The 9,330-nt window shown below is 47.3% G+C and overlaps 1 protein-coding gene across 2 annotated transcripts in view; it reads left to right on the top strand.

Moving 5' to 3' along the window:
• The window catches only part of insyn2ab (inhibitory synaptic factor 2Ab), a 124,863-nt gene that overhangs the window by 5,857 nt on the left and 109,676 nt on the right, over positions 1-9,330 (top strand). Inside the window, exon 2 of one of the 2 annotated variants that reach the window (XM_061975739.1) lies at positions 588-693. The gene's annotated coding sequence lies outside the window, so the exon portion shown is untranslated. Of the gene's footprint in view, positions 1-587; positions 694-7,425; positions 7,756-9,330 lie in introns of those variants that run through there. The other variant, XM_061975652.1, reaches the window with a different exon arrangement.

Raw genomic sequence — 9,330 nt, 5'->3', positions numbered from 1 at the left:
GACACTGTGGTAAAAATTGGAATTGCCACAAAACACATTTTAAGGTATTCAACACTCAAATGGATGAAGTGGATATGTGAAATTGTTCACGTTTTATGTGTCAGGTGAACCACAATGGAGGGGGAAATATGAATCCCCTAGTGTTAGCATAGTATTTATGTCTTGTGGCGACCGGAGCTTGCATTGGAAACACAGTAATGTTAAACACCAGTGCTGTAAAATGATTCATTTTGAAAATCAATTTAATCAGACTTTTACTGTAATGAATTAGGATTAAACACAATTTAAAAAAAATAAAATAAATAGGCAAGGCAAGTTTATTATTATTATTATTATTATTATTATTATTATTATTATTATTCAAAGTGCTTTACAGAGACTTACAAGAAGGGAAAAATACAAAAATGATCATAAAAATAATCCTACTTCAAGTGTAAATCTTAAAATATAATCATCATTGTGGAGGGGGGCGTGGTCTGCGGGCCTGCCACGGAGCGGGGTGTGTAAGGACCGTCCTCGAAGCCAGCGGCAGGTGAGTGGATTGCCCAGCTGGGGCTGGTTATCTAATCTCCTGTCGCCTTTATTAGCAGCAGCCGGTACGAGACACGATTGTTGGAGTTGGAGCGAGAGAGAGAGAGACACACGCTAGAGAGCAGAACCGAGCAGCAAGAGAGACTGGGCCTGAAAAGTCGAGTGCGTTTGCTGAAGAAGTGGACTCAATAAAACATTGTTGAATCCTGAATACCGGGCTCTCGTGCCAGTGTGTGGTGGTCAGGAGAACCCACTAGAGGGCAACCTCTACAATCATAAAAAAAAAAAATCAGTAAAACGGCCGGTCAAACAAAACAGAAGACATCGTCATAGCTCTACAATCAGCTAAACGGACTCAATAACTGCACAGTGACGTTATATGTGAATTTCCTGAGGAATGTTTTAAACCAAAATAATCCAAAAAGAATGCTATTGTTTACAGACACTTGTAAACGTGTTGGCATATTAGCTAATGCTAACGACGCTAGCTTGATTACATTACGATAGCACGTACAAATATGCACGAAAACACTCTTACAGACATCACACATGGGACGGTTTAGTAAGTCAAAAGAGTTGTAGTTATATTGTAAAACTTAACATATGTTGCCTGGAGTGACGAATGAAGAATCCAAATGAGTAGGAACGCTTTGGACGGCACTTCTACTTCCGGTCGAAAGGCACTGCAGCACCTGCAGTGAGCAAACTCGTTCAAAAGATGGCGCCATAGCACTTTTTTTTTTCCATTGTATTTGGATGTTGTTGTTTTTAAACCATTTGTATTATGACTGTCAAGCAAAGAATTATCCAAAAAGCGTCCCAAAAAAATTAATATCGGCTTATAGTCCGGAATTTACAGGATATTGCGAGAATTGGTTGCTTTTAAGAATCGTGTTGAATCGAGAATCAATGTTGAATAGAAGAATCGTAATCGAATCATGACTTGTCAGATTGGCATCCGGTTAGCTTGGGTCGGCCCAGTCCGGCAACACTAAAAAACAACCCATCCATCCATCCATCTTCTTCCGCTTATCCGAGGTCGGGTCGCGGGGGCAGCAGCCTAAACAGAGAAGCCCAGACTTCCCTCTCCCCAGCCATCCCGAGGCGTTCCCAGGCCAGCCGGGAGACATAGTCTTGCCAACGTGTCCTGGCTCTTCCCCGTGGCCTCCTACCGGTCGGACGTGCCCGAAACATCTCCCTAGGGAGGCGTTCGGGTGGCATCCTGACCAGATGCCCGAACCACCTCATCTGGCTCTTCTCCATGTGGAGGGCAGGGAGTTTAAACCTGTTATGTACAGGAGGAGTAGACGGCACAGACCACAAGGGGGCGTAGTTAAGCTCTAGATTTATTTATATACATACAATATATACATATAAATAATCCATCCATCCATCCATTTTCTTCCGCTTATCCGAGGTCGGGTCGCAGCCTAAGCAGAGAAGCCCAGACTTCCTTCTCCCCAGCCACTTCGTCCAGCTCCTCCCGGGGGATCCCGAGGCGTTCCCAGGCCAGCCGGGAGACATAGTCTTCCCAACGTGTCCTGGGTCTTCCCCGTGGCTTCCTACCGGTCGGACGTGCCCTAAACAACTCCCTAGGGAGGTGTTCGGGTGGCATCCTGACCAGATGCCCGAACCACCTCATCTGGCTCCTCTCCATGTGGAGGAGCAGGGACTTTACTTTGAGCTCCCCCCGGATAACAGAGCTTCTCACCCTATCTCTAAGGGAGAGACCCGCCACCCGGCGGAGGAAGCTCATTTCGGCCGCTTGTACCCGTGAGGAGAAACGTGGAGATCTGTACCCTTGTACAGTGTCATCACGCTCTGGCGAAAGATTGTATTTTTATTTGGACTTTCCCTGTTTACATAACAACAGCTGTTTTTAAAGGAATGGGGGTATGTAAACAGCCATTGTTTTCGGCCACATTAACACAAAAGAAAAAGATGCCTCGGGCTTGGACTGGTCCTGGATCGAGCTTGGGCAGGTCTTGGATCAAAATAGATAACTCCTCCCATCGTACACAGCGGAATTTTCCCAGCCTTTGGCTTGGTGCAACAAAGACAGCCTCTGTTCACTGGGAACTCAGGGAACGGAAAATTGTTTGATCATTTACAAAAACAAATTCTGACACTCATTTCGGCCGCTTGTACCCGTGATCTTGTCCTTTAGGTCATAACCCAAAGCTCATGACCATAGGTAAGGATGGGAATGTAGATCGACCGGTAAATTGAGAGCTTTGCCTTCCGGCTCAGCTCCTTCTTCACCACAACGGATCGATACAGCGTCCGCATTACTGAAGACGCCGCACCGATCCGCCTGTCGATCTCACGATCCACTCGTGAACAAGACTCCGAGGTATTTGAACTCCTCCACTTGGGGCAGTGTCTCCTCCCCAACCCGGAGATGGCACTCCACCCTTTTCCGGGCGAGAACCATGGACTCGGACTTGGAGGTGCTGATTCCCATCCCAGTCGCTTCACACTCGGCTGCGAACCGATCCAGTGAGAGCTGAAGACCCTGGCCAGATGAAGCCATCAGGACCACATCATCTGCAAAAAGCAGAGATCTAATCCTGCAGCCACCAAACCGGATCCCCTCAACGCCTTGACTGCGCCTAGAAATTCTGTCTTTGAAAGTTATGAACAGAATCGGTGACAAAAAAAACACCCAAATGCATCAAATTAGAAGAGTGTTCCAAGTGTGAGGCGGTGCACCAAAAGACATCGGGGGAGGTGAAGCATTTTGAGAAAATTATAAAGAAAAACATATTTTTCAAGCCTGCCAAGCCAACCTCTGTTTTGTCAAAGGCAAAATAAATAGTTGTTGGGGTTTTTTTTTTTTTACTTCCTACAGCGAGCAAGTAAACAGAGTTCAGGGTGATTAGAAAGCTCCCCCCCCCAAAAAATATGCTGTAGAAAATCAGTTTTTCTTGTTGAAAGGGAGGCCCCGACTGCATTAGATTCTCTGAGGGGAGTCGCACTTTGCCACGCTTTCAAAGCCTCCTTCATGGCAGTGGATAGATGGATACTTTTTGTCGTGTCTGTGTGATCATGTTTTGTTTTAGTCATGTTCGGTTTTGTTTTTGGACTTTTTGTGCACCTTTGTTTTGTTTTGGACATCTGGGATCTGTCCGTAAGGGGAGGCTTCTGTCATGTCTGTGTGATCATGTTTTGTTTTAGTCATGTTCGGTTTTGTTTTTGGACTTTTTGTGCACTTTTGTTTTGTTTTGTCACCATAGCAACCATTAGTTTTCACCTGTCACGTCACGCACCTGTTTCACGTTTTGAGTCACGCACCTGCTTTCACTAATCATGTCTATAGTATTTAAGTTCATTGTTTTCAGTTTGTCGTTCTGGCGACATCTCACATTTATGCTCTGCACATTCCTGACACTTGTTTTCATGTCCATCCTTCATGCTGCTATTTTTGTCCAAGCCAAGTAAGTTTTTGTTTATTAATGCTATAGTCTTTTGGTTTCATAGTTTGTTCTCCGCCACTGTGCGCGCTTTTTTTTGATATATTAAATAAATCATGTACTTTCCATGGTTCTCGCCCGGAAAAGGGTGGAGTGCCATCTCCGGGTTGGGGAGGAGATCTTGCCCCAAGTGGAGGAGTTCAAGTACCTCGGAGTCTTGTTCACGAGTGGGGGAAGAGTGGATCGTGAGATCGACAGGCGGATCGGTGCGGCGTCTTCAGTAATGCGGACACTGTATCGATCCGTTGTAGTGAAGAAGGAGCTGAGCCGGAAGGCAAAGCTCTCGATTTACCGGTCGATCTACGTTCCCATCCTCACCTATGGACATGAGCTTTGGGTCATGACCGAAAGGACAAGATCACGGGTACAAGCGGCCGAAATGAGTTTCCTCCGCCGAGTGGCGGGTCTCTCCCTTAGAGATAGGGTGAGAAGCTCTGTCATTCGGGGGGAGCTCAAAGTAAAGCCGCTGCTCCTCCACATCGAGAGGAGCCAGATGAGGTGGTTCGGGCATCTGGTCAGGATGCCACCCGAACGCCTCCCTAGGGAGGTGTTTCGGGCACGTCCGACCGGTAGGAGGCCACGGGGAAGACCCAGGACACGCTGGGAAGACTATCTCTCCCGGCTGGCCTGGGAACGCCTCGGGATCCCCCGGGAGGAGCTGGACGAAGTGCCTGGGGAGAGGGAAGTCTGGGCTTCCCTGCTTAAGCTGCTTCCCCCGCGACCCGACCTCGGATAAGCGGAAGAAGATGGATGGATGGATGGATGGATGTACTTACATTCCCGTCTCGCCCGAGCCAACTTTCCGTTGCCTTCTAGAAAAACTAAACCCCAGGACCAAGTCATGACATCAATGAAAACAATGAACTTAAATACTATAGACATGATTAGTGAAGGCAGGTGCGTGACTCAAATCGTGAAACAGGTGCGTGACGTGACAGGTGAAAACTAATGGTTGCTATGGTGACAAAACAAAACAAAAGTGCACAAAAAGTCCAAAAACAAAACCGAACATGACTAAAACAAAACATGATCACACAGACATGACAGAAAACCCCCCTTACGGACAGATCCCAGATGTCCAAAACAAAACAAAAGTGCACAAAAAGTCCAAAAACAAAACCGAACATGACTAAAACAAAACATGATCACACAGACATGACACTTTTCCAATCCCCCCCCAGGGGGAAATGGTGTGTCTGGCAGCACATAAAGAAAATCACAAACAATACACACCATGAGCTTAGCCACAGTATGTTTAAGAAAATAACGAGTTAACTCATGTGATTCATCACAGAAAATGGTCGCATTAATCATGTATGCATGCAGATTAATCAAACCAAGACCGTCGCCTGAAACCCGGAAGTGCCTCAAGGTCACGTGATTGCATCGTACAAAGTTTGCATACTTGCTGAAGATAAACAAAATTATCAAACTTCCATCTTCTGTTGACTGATGCCTAGTTTGCAGAGTCCATCCATCCATCCATCTTCCTCCGCTTATCCGAGGTCGGGTCGCAGGGGCAGCAGCCTAAGCAGGGAAGCCCAGACTTCCCTTTCCCCAGCCACTTCGTCCAGCTCTTCCTGTGGGACCCTGAGGCGTTCCCAGGCCAGCCGGGAGACATAGTCTTCCCAATGTGTCCTGGGTCTTCCCAATGTGTCCTGGGTCTTCCCCGCGGCCTCCTACCGGTCGGACGTGCCCTAAACACCTCCCTAGGGAGGCGTTCAGGTGGCATCCTGACCAGATGCCCGAACCACCTCATCTGGCTACTCTCGATGTGGAGGAGCAGCGGCTTTACTTTGAGCTCCCCCCGGATGGCAGAGCTTCTCACCCTATCTCTAAGGGAGAGACCCGCCACCCGGCGGAGGAAGCTCATTTCGGCCGCTTGTACCCGTGAGGAGAAACGTGGAGATCTGTACCCTTGTACAGTGTCATCACGCTCTGGCGAAAGATTGTACGCCACCTCTTTTTATTTGGACTTTCCCTGTTTACATAACAACAGCTGTTTATAAAGGAATGGGGGTATGTAAACAGCCATTGTTTTCGGCCACATTAACACAAAAGAAAAAGATGCCTCGGGCTTGGACTGGTCCTGGATCGAGCTTGGGCAGGTCTTGGATCAAAATAGATAACCCCTCCCGTCTCTTCCCATCGTACACAGCGGAATTTTCCAAGCCTTTGGCTTGGTGCAACAAAGACAGCCTCTGTTCACTGGGAACTCAGGGAACGGAAAATTGTTTGATCATTTACAAACAATTTTTCTGACACTCATTTCGGCCGCTTGTACCCGTGATCTTGTCCTTTCGGTCATAACCCAAAGCTCATGACCATAGGTGAGGATGGGAACGTAGATCGACCGGTAAATTGAGAGCTTTGCCTTCCGGCTCAGCTCCTTCTTCACCACAACGGATCGATACAGCGTCCGCATTACTGAAGACGCCGCACCGATCTCACCATCTACTCTTCCCTCACTCGTGAACAAGACTCCGAGGTACTTGAACTCCTCCACTTGGTTTGCAGAGTGCCAGGCTATATTTCAAGATGTGTAGCGAAACCTCCTTAAAAAAAAAAAAACACCCCCCCCCCCAAAAAATAACTTTTAAGCCTGTCATAAACAGGCTCCTGAGTCACATATACCCACTGCTGTTCCAACTTCTTGGAAAGGTCAATTCAAAGTCAATAAATGTGCGCATTAAAAATGATCATGCACGTCACGCATTTATACGGTGCTCAAAGAGTTTATATTCACAGTACCTCCCTGACAGGATTGCATCCACCAGTAGGACACGGAGCCAGGGAATGAATTTAGAGGCTCCTAATAGATATAAAGGTGTCTGCAGAATCAATATCTCCCAGCTACCATGAGAGCACAAGTACATTTCTCTCTCTCTCTCTCTCTCCGGGACTCACTGTCTCTATTACTTTCTCACATTATTTAATTCTCCCACTCGTCTCCGAGTCTCATTAAGACTGCTGCTGTGCCGGCCGGATCTTTTTCTAGCGGCACCCCCCCGACTCTGTGTGCCGCCACTCCCTCCCCCCTCCGCACCTCTCATAAACAATGTGTCGGACGTGCACAGTGGACGGGTTGCAAGTGGGTGAGCGCGAGGCATCCAATTAAAAGCACAATGCATTATCACTTTCTCCCACACTCCCCCTACGTATGCCCCCTTTTCTCCTCTCACCGCTGTCTTCTGAAGCTCTTTTTTGGATTACATAACAGCTCGGTGTCAAAACAGCCGGCCTGTGGAGGACAAGTTAAAGGGAGGGAGGGGGTTGATGCAGACCGCCGACTGGACTCTCCCTCGCAGCTTTGGTCCTACCCCCCCACCCCCAGCCTCCCCTCATCATCCAGCCCTCCATCCTCGTGCACACACCCACCAGCCCGCCCCTCTCCCTGCCTTTCCCGGCGCACACACAATCATGAACGCACGGGGATTGCAGCAGCCGCCTCGGCGCCGCGAGATGGAGATCCCCGCCGTGAGCGCGAGGCACGATGTCGAGTGAGTGTCGGCGTCGCCGCGCGGAGGGGAGAGCGTAGAAGCTACCGAGGGGCAATGTCTTCCCGCCTCGCGCGCCCCCGCCGTCGAAAATATTTGACCGGATGTGCCACAACTGCTCCAGCTGTCAGTGCGCCGGTTGCCTCTCTCTCAGCCGGACACAACCCCGGCGCCCGGCGACCGCGCGGATGGACACCCGGCACACGGGGGGCCGGCGCTCCCTTGTCCTTTGCACCTCTGGTCAGCGTCTCGAGGTAAGAGTTGTGGACCCTCCCCGAGTTGGAAGAACTTATGAAATATCGGCTTCGATTGCACGTTTTCTGATGACACGGCGCCGTTTAATCCCATAGTCAAGAATGCTGCACCTGTGGGAGGTCAGGAATATTGATGAGCGTTCATTAGCGACGGGTATTAATTGACCGCCGTTTATGAGTGAGGTGATCCTCAAGGGACTCTCGCATGACTGATTATGGGGTACCGCGTCAATACATACAAATATGCACTATTTTGTGCCTCCTATCCGCTCTGTCGTCTTCTTACCTGAAATGATGGGAGACAAGGGGCGGGGTAGTGGGGTTGGGGGGGGGTTGGGCCTTTTAAGGTGCCAAACGCACTTGCCGAGCTCAGCGTTTTCTCGTACACTTGTTACATAAATCCAGATACGCATCACACTCCATCATCAGGTTGGCTGGCGTGCTCAAAGCCCGGCCCCCGCGCGGCTCGACGGATTCATCAGGGTGATGCACGGCGCCGGCTGCGAACGTACAGTCGGGAATTTTTTTTTAAAGACATCCACGAAATTAGGAGAGTGCATTTCGTCCCCAGAACGTTCTCCTCTCGCTCGCTCACCCTCCCTGACCTTGGTTTTTTTTTGTCCCCCCCCCAAAGGGTATTTTCTCTCTGGCACTAAATCACCCAAAGGCAATGGGATGTAGCAAACTTTCACAGTCCGTTGAGTAAGGTACCAAAAAAAAAAAAAAAAAAAGAATAGGTACCACTACCTGGAATAGGTCAAGTACAGGGGTCGGCAACACAACATGTAGAAAGAGCCATATTGGACCAAAAATACAAGAAACAAAACTGTCTGGAGCAGCAAAAAGTAAAAAAAAGCCTTATATAAGTGTTATAATGAAGGCAACACATGATGCATCTATATTAGCCTACTATCAAAATGACTTTAAAAGTCTTATATAAGTGTTATAATGAAGGCAACACAAGATGTGCCTATATTGGCCTACTATCAAAATGACTTTAAAAGTCTTATATAAGTGTTATAATGAAGGCAACACAAAATGGGTCTATATTAGCCTACTATCAAAATGACTTTAAAAGTCTCATATAAGTGTTATAATGAAGGCAACACAAGATGTGTCTATATTAGTTATATTAGCCTACTATCAAAATGACTTTAAAAGTCTTATATAAGTGTTATAATGAAGGCAAAACATGATGCGTCTCTATTAGCCTACTATCAAAATTACTTTAAAAGTCTTATATAAGTGTTATAATGAAGGCAACACATGGTGCGTCTATATTAGCCTACTATCAAAATGACTTTAAAAGTATTATACACGTGTTATAATGAAGGCAACACAAGATGTGCCTGTATTGGCCTACTATGAAAATGACTTTAAAAGTCTTATATAAGTGTTATAATGAAGGCAACACAAGATGTGTCTATATTAGCCTACTATCAAAATTACTTTAAAAGTCTTATATAAGTGTTATAATGAAGGCAACACATGGTGCGTCTATATTAGCCTACTATCAAAATGGCTTTAAAAGTATTATACACGTGTTATAATAAGGGCAACACAAGATGTGCCTAT

The sequence above is a fragment of the Nerophis lumbriciformis genome, linkage group LG02 (genome assembly GCF_033978685.3).
Source record: "Nerophis lumbriciformis linkage group LG02, RoL_Nlum_v2.1, whole genome shotgun sequence".
In the NCBI taxonomy this organism is placed as follows: domain Eukaryota; kingdom Metazoa; phylum Chordata; class Actinopteri; order Syngnathiformes; family Syngnathidae; genus Nerophis; species Nerophis lumbriciformis.
Note: the sequence above shows the minus strand (reverse complement) of the source record. Positions and strands in the feature narration are given on the sequence as shown.